We start from the raw sequence: 16186 nt of genomic DNA on the forward strand, positions 1-16186 counted from the left end.
TCAAGAGAGCACACAGATAAAGACAACCAGGAAAATGTTTCTAATCCCCAAACTACTATACTTATATCATTTGATTGCTTAAATGGGGTGCTAGCTTCTCAAAAGCAGTCAACAAACTCATATTAAGAATATATTTAACATTTCTTCCTCCATGCATCTTTGATGATCTGTGTTTGTGTCCTGAAATTTAGTGAATTTAATGTTAATTTTGCTTAGACCAAGAGCAGTACTTCCCTGGTAATCTTCTGTCATTCTCTCTCTCATTTTGGTAATAAATGAGCTCTTAAATTAATGGGATTGGTCTAGAATTACACAAAATATGAACTGGTCATCACATCTCACTTTCCATGATGATTTTTAAGGATAAATTGTCCTAGTCTACTCCAGGAATAACGATTTCTGATGATAGCCTCCTATGCCATTTGTAAAGATGCCATTCTATAAAAGCAGTGAAGGAGGCGGCAGTTAGCAGCAAACAGCTGTAACATTAGTCGGTATTAATTGGACTTGCCCAATGCTGAATCAAGCTTACCTGCTCAACTAGGTACTGAATGCTTTGCTTTTTGAGTAGAAAATTTCTTTCTCTGAAGGCATGGCAATTGTGGCTTTCAAATTCATTTTAGCTTCCTGTGAGCAGAAGACTACTCCTACAGAGAGCTGGATCCTAGCTCAAAACATAACTTTATGTTCTAGCATTTCTCATCCCAAATAACTCGGGTACAATACTCCAAAATTAATCCACCTTCAAGCTGAAGCTTAAACTGAAGTGCCATAAATATGCTGTGTCTACTAAAACATTCTAATCTGCTTTTGGAGGCTGAGCCACTGAGTTTATTTTGGATATGGTTTAATTTCTGAGCTTAGGGGTGTTACAACAAAAACGGCATCTTTGTAAGGTCAGCTCTAAACTTAAACTACCCAGAAAGATAAAGAAATGCACTTTCTGATTTTTTTTCTAGACAAGGAGACTCCGTAAACCTTGATAACTATTTTAGTTTTCCATCTTCTTCTTAGTTAGCAAATTGTCCTTAAATTGAACCTAAATTCTTCTTGCTGCAATAGAAACCTATCTCCCTTTTTTCTTATTTCAAACAGCTGCTAAACACTACTTATCCAGCAGCAATTAGCCTGAACTAATTTTCCAAGTCTCCTGAGAGGCACTCCTTTTCCAGAGATTTGGGTGGGGATTCTAGGCGGGGTAGAAGGGCCAGGAGCTGGTGGGAACCTGGCTTTAAAAACACCATTTGTCTTTACAAGCAGAATGCAGAGATAAAGAAAACTATTACCTGATTGTAAGAAATATACAAAAATGTGTCCTTGCTTTACACTCTGGTGTTTCTTAAACATTTACTGAATTAAAATGTCTTTAGAGCTTACTCTACTTCTTTGTTGTTTAATTAAAAATTTAAATTACTGTGGAATTTTAAAGCTGGGAATTATTTTGGTCCATTTTTGCCGTCACCTCGGTTTATAGATGAAGACAATCAGGAAAAGACAGAAGTTAAATAGTGAACAGCAAAGGATTAACTCGAGGCTCTTCACACTCTGCACATTTCAAGGAAGGTTTGGGCCTTGCCAGGCTCCTGGGAGGCAACCTATAAGCCTTTAGAATGTCCTGCCTGATAAGAGTATCTTTGTTTACCTGGGGACTTTGACCATGCCACAGAGCCTGTGCTAATGATGTCATTTATGGTGGGGGCCTTGAACCATGCCAGAGAGCCAGAGACTCCATGCTAACAATGTGATTTATGGCAGGAGCCTTGGGCTATGTGCTATCAGCTTGACCTCTGGTGGGCTGGAGAATAAGGTCAGCCACATAGGTGGTCAGCAATGCCTATGTAACTGGCCACCAGTAAAAACCCTGGACACTAAAGCTCAAATGAAAGTTCCTGGTTGACAATGCTTCCTGAGTGTTGTCACACATCTTTGCCAGGAGAAATAAGTGCTGTTCATTTAACTCCACTGGGAGAGGACAACTGTGTCTTCTGGACCCTAGTTTATGCTCCTCATTTTTCTATGGTTTCTTTTAATCTGCATCCTTTTGCTGTAACAACCAACCCAAGGTATAACAACTTTGCTGAGTTCTGTGAGTCCTCCTAGTGAATTCGTGAACCTGAAGGTGGTCTTAGGGACTGTCCAACACAAGAGATTTTTTCAAGCTCACAATTAGTTAGTGGCAGAATCTGAACAAGTCAACTCTTCTCATTCATTTTTGCAACCCCACATAGATGGTTGGTTACTCATTAATTCATTTGTGCATATTGGCAATCATCAAATGTATAGAGCGAGTCTACCATGACCAGGAGCTAGGAAGGTGATGACAAATATGGTGAGCCTCCTTCCTTATGGAGCTAACACTCTTATCCTCTGTGATCTTCTTATATGATTTTGATTATGAAATTCTATTTTTAACTAATTGATTTTTAGATCATAGAATTTATATCTCTCTTTAGTTTGCCATTGTGAAGTTCTTTAAAACACCTATCATAGTCTCCTCTGCATCATAGCAGTTGTACTATCTGTTTCTCTCTTGATTTTGAAGTGCTGTCCAGATGGGAAATCTGTCATGCATTTTTGCATTCACCCCTTTCCCCATAACCACTCAAGGAAAATTATATGCTCAATATATGTTTGTGTAATAAATGAATCAATGCATGAATGAATAACTGCTGAATGACTGGATCTTTGTTAGCGTAAAAAATGCCTTCAAGTTCAGGCTGTAACAAAACGTTTTCCAAAATCTCTGTGGACTAAGTATGGTGGATAGATCACTAAATGAATTAAATAAAGGTCTCCAGAGACTTAACAATGAAGATAACAAACACTATACATGCAAAACATTTTCATTAATGTAACATGTTTTTACATATTTTTTTAACACAATAAATGCAAGACCTTTTTGAAACTCTAGTCTGTATCTTTCGAAGTAAAAATAGCTCAACAGTCCTGAACTCCACTGAGTCTCTGTGTAAAACTATCTAAAGCAACATGGCCATCTTTGTAGGCAAAGAAAGACAGAGTGTACATTTTTGAGACTCAGGATCACTCCAGAAAATGAGTCAGGACAAGTGCAATATCATACTGTCTATCTACATTCTCGAACACCAGAATGCTTGGACATATTTGCCCATCAGAAGAAAGCTCAGAGTGGCAGAGGTATAAGCTCACTCAGGAATAATTTCAAGAAGGAGAAAAAAAAGGTATTATCTTTTTTGAGATAGGAATGTGAAGAGTTGGGTGGAATCACAGCATGTTATAAATACAAAGGTTACTGTATCTATTGATCCCCAAGATGTAGACATTCTCAAGGATTGGAGGTGGTAGAAGGGAATAAAATCCCCAAGTAGTTGGTCAAGTCCAAGTATCAGAATTGCCTCACAGATTAAAAACAAAAACAAAAACAAAAACAACATCAAAACAAAACAAAACAAAAAAACACACTATACTAGCTATAGAGATTGCATTAAAGAAAGTACTCTCTTTGCCCGTTACCAATTCATTACCTCTCAGCTCCAACTCCACCCTCAATGCCTAATCTGTGAAAATAGGTTTGGGGCCTTGAAACATTTCCCTTTTGTCAGTTGGCATGATACATTCTATCAGTACAGGACACTAGAGAGACCTTCCAGGAGGGAGGGCTTTCTTCCTGGTTCCAGTGTGTTCAATCAGCAGGCTCTTGTAGCACAACCCACTTCTCCAGCAAGAGCCACTTCTCCAACATCTGTCCCTTGTGACTCCAGAGCCAGGCTTCTACAACACATGTAACTTCTCCAGCACCAGACTCCTAAAATGTAGGTGGCTTTTCGAGCATCTGGTTCTTGAAATATGAGTAGCATCTTCAGTGCCTGACTCCTGCAATGTGTAGCAGACAGCAGCACCCCCAGTCAGCCAAGGAGAAGGGAATGAGATCGCTTTCCCAAGGCTGTTATATGCTCTCTGATATAAAGCTTCCCCCAGTAACTCCCTTGGGCAGTTTTGTAGCAGACTGGCTCCAGTGAGACATCTCCAGTGAAAAGGTTTTCCCGGCACCCTAACGGGTAGATTTACAAGTTCTGCTGGTACAGCAACACAGTGACTTCTCTGCCATTCGGCGAACCACAGCCAAGCCCACCAGCTGCCCTAGGGTGTGGGAGCTCTTCCTTGGATGCTCTATCTCAGCCCTGGGGGTAGTATCTGCTTATTTTATCTGTATTCTTGCATTCTTTAGAGTTCCCTGTACTTCTTCCTGGACAATCCTTTGGTATGTCAATCTTGTGTTACAGTTATTAATTCTTTATATGAAACTGTCCCTGTTCAAATTACTGTGTGTTTTTGTATCCTGATTGGACCCTGACTGAAACATTCTGGCTTCTATGAATCATTGCAAAATAACTTATATTGGAAGGATTAGGGCTTTCATAATTTTTTCCCCCATGAAATAAAGCAACATGTAATCTGTAAATTTTTTTCTGTCTCCAATGCTGCTATTAAAAATGCTACTCTTGATGATAGATTTGATTTATTGCATATATTACCAAGGAGCTATTCAAAAAGTTCCTTCAAACCCATAGCTTTCACTAAACATAACACCAAAGCCAAAATTACCTCACTATACAAGCCTTTATGGAGAGCATTATATCAAGGAGCATATAACAGTTTTGGGAAAGTGATCTCATTCCCTTCTCATTTCTCCTTCTAAACACTCTCATCTCACGAGACAAACTCTAGAAGGACTTTTCATTGCCCTGTTCCATTTTCTGCCTCTGAGGGGATGTCATCCTGAGCTTTTATTTTTTTTATTTGAGCAACTCTAAGGTGAAGTAAAAGCGTCTAAATTCAACCTCTCAAAGCCCAAACACGACAAAGGGATTAAAAATTTGAAAAAATGTTAAATTTCCTTGACATTAGTAATGAAAGTTTGAAGAGGTGGGAATGGCAAGAATGACATGGTCACATCCCCCCAAGACATCCTGTTGGTGAAATTAAATATTTGAAAAAATGTTAAATTTCCTTGACATTAGTAATAAAAGTTTGAGGAGGTGGGAATGGCAGGAATGACATGGTCACATCCCCCCAAAACATCCTGTTGGTGAGATTACAAGATCTCATGTCTTACAAACTTTTAAGATTGAGATGTAGTTATTATTCCCAGAAGGGAGAAATAGATGACCTCTTCTAGACCTTGGGTTCATTTGAAATCTTCTTAAATGGCTTTATATATTGTTTATTTGTATACTGCTACATGCACAGATAGTTTGTTTGAGCAGATATCCATTTGACTGTATAAAACCTCTTTTCAATAACTTCTTTATGGAGAGAACTTAATGCTCACTTTGGAGTGTGTTCTATAATTTACTACTCTAAGCAGAGTATTCTCTTTTATATGGTAATCTTATACTCACATTATTCAAGAAATTAGAGAGTATTATGTGTTTAAATGTCTAAAATCCAAGAAATATGTTGAAACAAAGGCATACTGCCAGGAAAGAATGTGAATGGCTTGGAAGTCAACTTATTTGGTGTTAGGGAGTCCAGTACTATAGCTAGTTTCCTGTCTCTCAATTAGACAGATGCTGGCTTAAACTGATAATATTTCTGGTACATAACCATTATTTGGCTGTATCGATAATAATTATTACAGACTTTTTGTTATCATACCTCAAGGCAAACATGATATTAGTTACCTATTGCTGTGTAACAAATTACCACAAATTAAGGGACTTAAAACAACATCCCTTTATTAGCTCATAGTTCTGTAAGATAGAAAGTATGGTGTCTGGGTTCTCTTCTCAGGGAATCACAATGCTGAAATCAAAGCGTTGCCTAGAATGAGTTTTCTTCCAGTGTACCTGGAGAATAATCCACTTTTAAGCCCATTTTTTAATGTTTGTTGCTGGCAGAATTTAGTTCCTTGCAGTTATAGGACTAGAGCTCTCATTGTTTTGCTGGCTGTCAGTGGCTCTGAGTTCCTAGAGGCCATCCACATTCCTTGCCATATGGTTCCCTCCATCTTCAAGCCAGCAAGAGTACATTCAAGTCTTCTCAAGCTTCAGACTACCGATTCAGCTCTGTGACCAGCCAAAGAAAAACTTTGTTTTAAAAGGCTTATTATATTAGGTCAAGCTCACCTGGATAATCTTCCTACCTGTGCCATATACAACATAGCCTCATCATAGGAGTAAATCTGCACTAATTTGCTCTGCTGGGGAGCATGGAAGGTGTGAACAGTGGGGACCAGGAAATTGAGGGGGCTATCTTAGAATTCTGCCCACCAAACACCTTGGCCAGAAAACAAAGTTCATGATTCAGAGTAGCTTCTGTGCGGACTGAGGTTCAAAAAAGACAGAAGTGAAGAGATTTGAACATCTGAATTAAAAATAAATAAGAGCATAGATGTAATAGATTAGGATTGTTCACTGAATGCTAGACTAATTGAACCACAAGGCATATTATGAAACTGAAAGCAAGAAAACTCAGTATAGAATAAATATATGCAAGGACTAGAAAAATTGAAAATTCATTAAAGTGAAAGGTAATAGACGTTGGACATAGTAGGTTTTGTTAAAGTAGATGAATATTTGAGCTCCTATAATATGTCAGAAGTAAAAATCAACAGAAGATGAGATAATAATAACAGCATTTACTGAGTACTTGCTATCTGCTAAAGCAGCAAGACACTTCATTATGAGTGATTTACATGCATTTTGTCATTCAATATTCAAATTGTATCTAGGGACTATTAAAATTATTTTGTATTTTTAAAAGTAGGGCAGAGAGAGAATAAGTAACTTGCACAAGATCACCTTTTATGTGGCAGAGTCAGGACTGAACCTCAGAAGTTAGGCTCTAGTGCCTAGTATATGTTTCTGTTTCCTGTAAGAAGGAGAAGAAGAAAAAGAGAGACGAAATATTTACGGAGGAAAGGTAAAGGGATGTCCAAGGGTAAAAGCAAAGCCTCCTTGGCTCCTACCATTCATAGCAAGAGTACTAAGGGGTGGTGACTAAGAGCCCTCTCTTCTGGAAAGTGCCTGGTTAGGCATCATAAGCTTTTGCCTCTGTGCCTCCATGTTCTAGCAAACATACTCTACAACCGACCTTCTTTCAATACATTAAGACAGTAAGTCTCATTACAGGGCAGACTTATTGGCCTAGGAACCCCCCCCACCTCCTTTGTATTCATTTGCTCACTCATTCATTCAACGAAGTTATATGAGTGCCTACCATGTGTCAGATATTGTTTGAGATGAAGAGACATCATTAATGATGAAACAGAAAACTTCTGGTTCTTAGGAAGTACTTATTCTGGGAAGAAGACATTCAATAAACAAATGAACATCCAGTTATAACAAGAACTATGAAGAAAGTAAAACAGGGTTGAAGTGATAAGTGAATGGAGGGGTAGAGACAGTAGGTTTGGTTACCAGAGAAGGTCTTGCTAATAAAATAATATTTAAATTGTGACTTGAATGACCAAGGTAGAGCCAGCCAGTAGCTTTGTAGATTTCTGATCCGCTCTGTGTTGGTTTTACAGCTTGAGGTATGGAGATATTATATTTCCCTTCTAATTCTTGTGGGGAAGCACCTCCCTAAATTCCTTAGGTTCTTGCAATAATAAGAACATTGTTAGATTTGTTTTTTGTAAACATCATTAAAGTGAATGTTGGATGACAGAATTTAAGGGAAGTTAGGGATTTCAGTAGTGGCCCAAGATTCTGAAAGTAAAAAATGCTTCTGGATTTATCCACAATTTTTGAAATCTATGTTATATACCGTTTTAAAATATTTATCTGTAGTCAGTTTTAGATTTCTGAGGATAAATGCAAATCATGAACAGACAATGGTCACTTGGCCATTCACTGTAACATATACTCCCATTTCACATTTTTTTACTCAAGAGTATTGAGAATAAATATGTTGTTTATTTTCAGAGTGAACTTACCATTTCAGTTCATCCATGTTGTTGCCTTTAATTAGATTTTCTAATCAATTATCTCTGTGTATTGCTCCATGTTCAGAAGTCCATATTAATAAAACGTCTGTTTACTTTTAAGAATTTGGTGAAAAGTTTAATTTCAGGAAGTTAATGCATCTGGCCTTGCCACTGCAGAGCTAGAGAAGGATAAGCTGGTGGTAAAGAACACACCATCTTTTCTGAGAACTAGTTGATCTCTGCATGATGAGCATGAAGTTGATCACATAATAGAAGAGCCAAGATGTAAAAAGAAAGTAAAGAGTTTATTGGATCTTCTATTTCATTCGTGAGCACAATTTTCATAAAATAAATCAACACCACAACTAATGAGCAAAAGGTTTACATTGTTCAGCTAATCACTTGGAAGAAATTACTTCCCACATATTTGTCCTTTCTTTCTTTCTCTTTGGTGGCAACAAATTATTTAAAAGAATTATATCATTTCTAATGAAACATATGTTTCTTTGAATCAATCAGGCAATATACAGTGCAACTTGAATCAAATGTCTAGGCTGGTTAGCTCGGTTGATCATGATATTATATCAATGATCCAATGTGATAAGCTTTACTTTTATACAGTCGAGCTAATGTTACACAGAGACAGACTTCATTCCATAACCAGAATGCCACCTTCATCCTTAGCTAAGTAGCTGAAAGATGCCATCAGGGGATAAAGGATGACACACAGCCCATCACATTTATTCAACAAAAGTACTTAAAGTTCATGCCCTAGTGACGGTGACCTGGTTGAATTGTGACCATGCAGAGCAGCACGTTTACAAATATGAGAGAGAATGATTTGTTTACTGGATGAAACCGGGAGCAACTGGAAGAATCAGTGATAAAGAAAAGCAGTTCAACTGTACTTTTTCTCACTAATTATTTGACATTATCTTCCTAGGCAGCATTTGAAGCTAATGACCATTTGAAATCTCTTTTCCCTAGGCTTTTGTGACAGTTAAAAAGATATCTACTATAATTCAATTTCTTTTCTCCTCTGGATCCTCTTCTCCTATGCTCAATTCTCAGGCTCTCTATTCACATTTAACCACTTCAGTGAACTAATCCCATCATTGATTCAAACATAACTTATAATCGGACTGATGCCTAACTTTGTATTTTTGGTCCTGACTTTTATAAGAACTACACCTTCATAATTTCACATTCTGCAAGACATTTTCATGTGAATACCACACAGTCCCTTCAAAGTAAATATATTTCAGACTGAATCATCTTCCTTCTTAAACCAGGCCCTAGTCCAAGATTCACATGGTACCAATATTCTCTAAGTCAACAAGACTCTTCATCAGTTGTTCTTACTCATTTCACCCCAAGGATTTGTTTTACCCACCCAACCACCTCCCTGCAGTTCATTTTAAAAATATATTTTCACCAAAAAACCCATTTAAGTAGTCATTTTTCCATTTTTATTAAGCAAAGGCATTTGGGTCATCATTCAGGAGTCCTAAGCAAACAAACTGCTATCATACTGAATTCCAGCCATAAGCAGAGATACATATTATTTTATTTTATTTTAAGTCCCAGGGTACAAATGCAGGTTGTGCAGGTTTGTTACACAGATAAACGTGTGCCATGGTGATTTGCTGCACATGTCAACCTATCATCACCTAGGTATTAAGCCCAGCATGCATTAACTATTTTTCCTAGTAAGCAGAGATATTTGATGTTTATTTAGTTTGTGTCACCAGCATATATAGAGTATATAGGTCAAATGGGGAGAAATTAAGTGCTCTGTTACTATTTGAAAGCAACCTATTAACAAAATAATCAAACACAAGAAGTTTTATACTGATTCATCTCAGATAGTCACCATATTTGCATGCCTAACTTTTTCACAAAAAACTTACATCCAAAGAAAGAGCTACAACATTGTATTAATGATTATTCATCCATAAATTTCAAAGGTTTCCTGGTGCTGACAGATGGAGAAATACATACTTTGGGTGGCCTCTCTGAGGTTTGGCAGTAGATGTGTATGATCTCATACTACAAAGACAGAACATTCCCCGGTCCCCTTGGCAGAAGATGATGATGAGTGTAAAACGAGGTTAAACTTCTAAGCAATATTTTTTTTTCTAAAATCCTTCTATAAGTACTTTATAAGAAAATAGCACTCCTAAACGAAACCTGTCATGAACTTGTGGTATATGTTACTGTCAAATAGGAATATTCTAGAGTTTAGATGTTTGACACAAGCCGTGAAATACATGGACTTGAATAAAAATGAATAAAAGCTAATTGATAATTTCTTAAACTAAACCAAACCCAAATTCTGGCATAATTTTTCCAGATAGCACTCATTCACTTTTATTGCTTTGTTCTCTTAATAATCTAGCACTGAGGATCTTGTCAAAATATGGGTAATGATATGCTCAAAAATAGTCCTTTTTAATGGAACCTGTATGAAGGACACAGTTGACATCCTATATAATTTCTTAGTTGAACTTAGAATAGAGGAAACTCTGACATCAACCTTGGACCAGTACCCAAACTAGAGTGTGTTCAAATTATTAAAGAGGTTTAGGCCATTCCCTATCTCTGTCTTCACTGAACTTTATTATATTGAAACCAAAAACACCAAGGTTAGAAAATAGGTTTCAGCTTGCATCTCAATTCAAATGGAACAGTGGCTGCCTGGAGAACCATGTAGAGAAGGATTCTGAGATCAAGTCAGTAGAAATGAGGCTTGTGATGAACAATGCCATGGAAAGTTAGTGGTAGAAACATCTAGAGGACAAAGTTGTGGAACCTAAAGATGTTTACCACAGAGAAATCTCAGGTATCTTTTCTAAATGCTTGACAGACAGCCATACGAAAAAGGGAATCAACTTGTTCTGAATCACCAAATTAGGACCAGTAAATGAAATCACAAACTCCATAAAACTTTTAAATAATTAGAAATGCTCTAAATGGAACATACACTCTTGAGAGGCAAAGTAACTTCCAAGAATTAGAAGTACTCAAGTAGGAGCAGTGAATATTTTAGAAAGGATTCCATCAGGAGTGGGGAGATAGAATAAATGATTTCTCAGGTATTTTGTCATATGCCGCCAAGCCTCCAACAATAAAATCATCACCTTCTGTATAGTAGGGTCATTTGTCTTGTAATAAAAACAAAAATACAAAAGTACTGAACTATTTCAGATCAAGTAATATCTTTAGTACTTCCAGTGAAATTCTATCCCAATATGAGGCAATGTCTACATTCTGCCATATATTTTAAGAAATGTTTTTTATTAAATTCGAAAAATACACTTGAAGTGAATGCCTTTTAAAATCTCAAAATTTGATTCTAATGTGGGAACATGGATATACTTGAACTAATGGTCCTTGCCAAAATGAAACTTATCACTAGTATTTGTGCCATAGATTTGAAACCAATTGGTTGCCCTGGAAGGTTAGGTATATGATCCGTTATTGTCCCATCAGCAATCAGCATCTTTGCCACAAAGTAAAAGAGATGGGGAGAAAATCACACAAGACAGAGATGAAAGCTGTGTAGTCAGAAGAAAAAAGGCTTCTTGATTATGCTGTGGACTTTCTGAAGTCTTTAATTCTCCCTCTAGCCCATCTTCACACTGGCATGTGGGACGTGCTGTAGATGGATGGTGATGCTCATCAGAAGAAGCACACACATATATCTTGTGGGTTGATTTTTTTATTTGCCAGCTCAAGAGGAGCAAGGAGATTTATTTGGAAGGATGGTAATGAAGGTGGGGAGGCACTAGACTGCAGTTTCTGTTCCCAATATGTTATTCTCACTTTTTTCTCTTCTTGATGCTGAGTTGCTCTCTTTATTTCTACTTATTTTATCTTAAAGGGGAGAATATTTTGGTATAATAAGTCAGTGGCTTAAGAGAGTATAGTAGTTAAGATGTGGGCACACAGAATTTCTCTGTGTACTATTTTCTGGGTTATTTCAAGGGTTTTAATTACACTTTACATTTATAGTACGTGTGCATACACACACATTTACTTATACAAAATCACATACTATTTGAAATAACTGTTGCTTTCATCCCAAAGTAATATTTAATGTTCCCTTTCTTGCTCTCCTTCTTTTACTCAGCCTTATAAGAATCAAATGAATGTAATGCTGTGAATTGCATATACTACAACAGTAACAAGAAAAAAATTCACCTTCTTCATAACAATGGCGCAAAGAAATGTGTTGACATCGCTGTACCTTAAAAAGCACAGCAAAAGGGATCACCATCACCATCCTGATCCTAGCCAAAGATGAAATTATTCACTAAAAGGAAGGAGTAAATTGGCATACTCCTGTTTTCCAGGATGCCATCTCATGCCAAGGACACAGCACAGCCCTTGGAGTCATATTAACAAGAATCAGGTCAGAAGCGATATTCTACTGCAACAACCAAGGGCCTACCTGAGCTCAAGGCTTGTGCCAGACCTTGTTCAATCTTCTGAGCCCAGTTTTACTATTTACCTTTTGGCATCGGTGGAGTTACTTATCCTGCCTCAATTTCCTCATCTGGGGAAAGTATGGGTGTTCTCTCAAGGGTGTGGGGTTTGTTTGTCCCACTCCTTTTACACTTCTGATTTCATCACTTTATAAATGAAGTAAATCATGCCTTGTACACAAAGGTGCATAATTCATGAAAAATACAACACCTCATATTCTCAAAAATGGCACATAAATGTATCCAGAAACTTGATCAAGAAATAGAGCCCTGCACACCCCCTGCCCTAGGAGATCTTTTGTGTTTTCTTGTAGTCACTATGGTCTCAACCCAAATTGCCAAAGATTAGCTGTCCCTATTTTTAACTTTAAATAAATGGAATCATTGTCCACACGTGTGTTTTGCATCCAGCAGCTTTTACTTGACATTATATTTATGAGACTCTTCCATGTTATCGAGTGTTGTGGTGATGTAGTTAGCTATTATCTGTTGTTGCATTTTACTTTATGATTCTACCTCCTACATAAGCCCTTGAACTCCAATTGATGTCTCTGTAGCCCCATAAGACTACAGAAGATTGGCTCTGCTTTTCAGCCTCTTAACCGCCACTTGGATTCTTGGTTTCTTAATCCTGCAGTGTCTCAAAAAACAGAAATGCCTCAAGAGGAAGAGCAGTGGAACCTGATAGGCATTTGTGACTTCTTTTTAGTTTCTTGGGCCTCAAGGTGTGACAGCATTGTTAGCTCTTCTATGTATTTTAACAGGTGGTCTTATATGGTTTTTCTGGTTGTTTTTGGTAGGAAGATCATTTCAGTAAAATCTATTCCTTTGTAGCAGGAAACAGAAGAAAGGGAAAAATCCACTCATTATAGTTATCTGTTTGGACCTTCGGGTATCACTTTCATTGCCATGTCCTGATACTTCTGACCAAAGTCTCTCTGAACTACTTAGAAGCAAACAAATCCTCACTGATTTTCTTCTTTCTCTTAAGTAGATCTTTAGGTCTTTAAATATTCACGCTATTAACATGCATGAGAATATATCCTAAAGATAGAAGGGCCCCAACTAGGCCTCCTTACTCTCTAATCTCTATTACGGCCTAATACTGTGTAGGAGAAGTGTGGTCTTATCCGTATGATAGAAGGATAATATTTTGAAATAAAAGTGTTATCTCTGGAAGTGTTGTTTTCTCTGTGGATATATTATGTTTGTGTCTCTTCAATGGTAAAAATAAAAATGTAAATATTTTTAGTATTATAAATATTTCAAAATATTTGCATATTTCAAGGCCATTGAGTAAATGAGTAAATGAAAAACTAAGTTTGTAAAACTGATTTACTTTGATATCAACTATTTGTTCTAGCTTAATTCCCCTGAAGCTTACTTCAAGTCAAACTACTTTAATCTAATTTTTTGCTAAGTGTCCAATTAAGACTTTAAAAAATTCCCTTATGCACACATCTTGATCATTTTTTATTTCTGTGCTTTTGCTTATGTAATTTTTTTGTCAGATAACCTCTCTCACTCATATTTTCAATTCAATCAACTTAAGATCCTAACTACTATTAAGCACTCAACGTTTGCCTCCTCTAAGAAATTTGCCTTAACTATTTCTATCTGTCTCCCATCCTATTTACTGAACTTTTAGGTAGACAGCAAGCTTAAACACACACACACACACACACACACACACACACACACACACACACACATATGCACACATTAAGTAAATATTTTTTCACTTTTAATTACTCTTCAGATTCTAGTGATTTCATCTTCTATTTACTAAAAAAAATTATCTATTCATATTACTTTTAATACAGTAATGTTCACACATGAAAGATTCTGTGTTGAATCCTTGTTGAGAAGTCAATGAGCAAATTATCCAGGCTTCAAAAATGACAAAATGATTTTGTGTGTGTTCCCTTCTCCTGTTCAGTGATGTAAATAGTTTACAATAGTGAATAAGAATAAAGAACTAGTCTTTTCGTTTTTATTTTTAACTTAGTTTTCAGGTTTCCTTTATTCAAATGCGTTATTTCCACATTGGGAGAGGTATGAAAACTAATTTCTCTTAGGTAGTTTGGAACGAAATATAAACGCCTTGAAAATACATTAAACAGCACAGACTAATTTCAAGCTGGAATATAGGCTAACTATGGAACAACTCAAGCCTAGTAAATAATCATTATTTGATTTCATAGAGATTAGGCTTCACTTGCAATTTGTATGGTCTTATAATCCCCCCTACAAAGCAGCAAATTAACTTTTCAACTTAACAGGAAACACACTCTCTTATGTTTCCCCTTTACCTGCTTAAGTGATTTATTCTGACCAGTATGTGCAGTTTTGTCATTTCTTAATATAAGGATTCTTTAATGAACAGACATGTCACTTTGTGGCAAGGATTGCTTAAAGTCACAGTGTGCTAATGAACTGCCTCACTGCATCACATGATCATGACTATGAAGCTGAGAACTATAAACTCAACTCAATGTACTGGTAAGTGACTGTACCTGCCAGTACCAGCAGCAAGGTGATTCCCGCATTAATGAGTTGAAATATTTAGAAATGGAAGAGTGCTTAGCAGTCCCCTACTGTGCCCTGTGAGGGAGCCTGCTGGGGACACTGAGCCTCAAAAGGAGCAGGCAAAGTCCAAGCCCCAGATCAAGTAGAATTTCACTCCATTCCCACAGGAAAAAGCTTTGAATTACAAAATGAGAGTCATGAACATGTATGTGCTTGTCATGGTGCCCTCTTCACTCTTTCTAGGACACACTAAATAACTATTCCCATGTCAGTCCAAATTAACGCCATTACTCTCATTTGAAATTTTTCATTGGCAGTAGTAAACACTGCAAGGTAGCTGAAGATGTAGCACAAAAGATGTGATGAGTTGTGGTTTTAAATAAGCTCAGAGACACTAGCTAAGTAGAATTTAATTTAATCCATGGAAAATAGAGCAACCTAAACAGCATTCCCCGGTGACTTGTTCAGTCATTCACTCAATTTTCAATAAAAATTTATCCTAATGCTTTGCACATTGGTTTATTAAAATCTGTAACTTGGAAAAAGTGAATTCTGATCCAGCAATACTGCCCCTTCCCAGGCATCATCATTACCTCAAATAGGTTCATATAATTTAGTAAATTATTGTTCCTAAAATGGAAGTGAAAATAAAATGGAAGAGAAAATCAGGGCAAAGTTTAAAGAAAAGCTGAAGTTAAAAAAAATAATAAATTAAAGATAAATTTAGCACAGAAAATGGATACCGTGCGGCTGTAACAGGTAAGCCATAAATGTGAAAAAACAGAGCAAAAGTGGGGATAAAATAACAAGATTCATAATGTCCCCAGATGAGAATACAATCTTGAGTTGATGACCACAACAATACATTGCATAAATAACCAATTATAGTAAAGTTTACAGATATGAAAGATTATTTATTTCCCAAAAGGAACACTTTACCCAAGCAGCAATCAAAGATTGATCTCAGGATCAACCCACTTAGTGTATATCACAATCTAGATCTACATCATGTATAACTATAAATTAGTGAGACTAGTTAAAAATAACAGGCCACGATGCATGCATTCAAATGACAAATGGTGTTTTATGAGAATGACTTTGCTTATCTGCTAGTTTATACCTTCTATTAAAAGATTTTTTGAACTTATTTATTATTAACACATTCAATGGATTTCACTTTATGCCAGGTACTCTGTTAGATGTTGGGTACAGGGCATTTATCAAGAAAGACAGTATTCGCCCTCAAAGAAATTAGAGAGCA

Source organism: Macaca thibetana, chromosome 1 (assembly GCF_024542745.1).
Source record: "Macaca thibetana thibetana isolate TM-01 chromosome 1, ASM2454274v1, whole genome shotgun sequence".
Classification (NCBI taxonomy): domain Eukaryota; kingdom Metazoa; phylum Chordata; class Mammalia; order Primates; family Cercopithecidae; genus Macaca; species Macaca thibetana.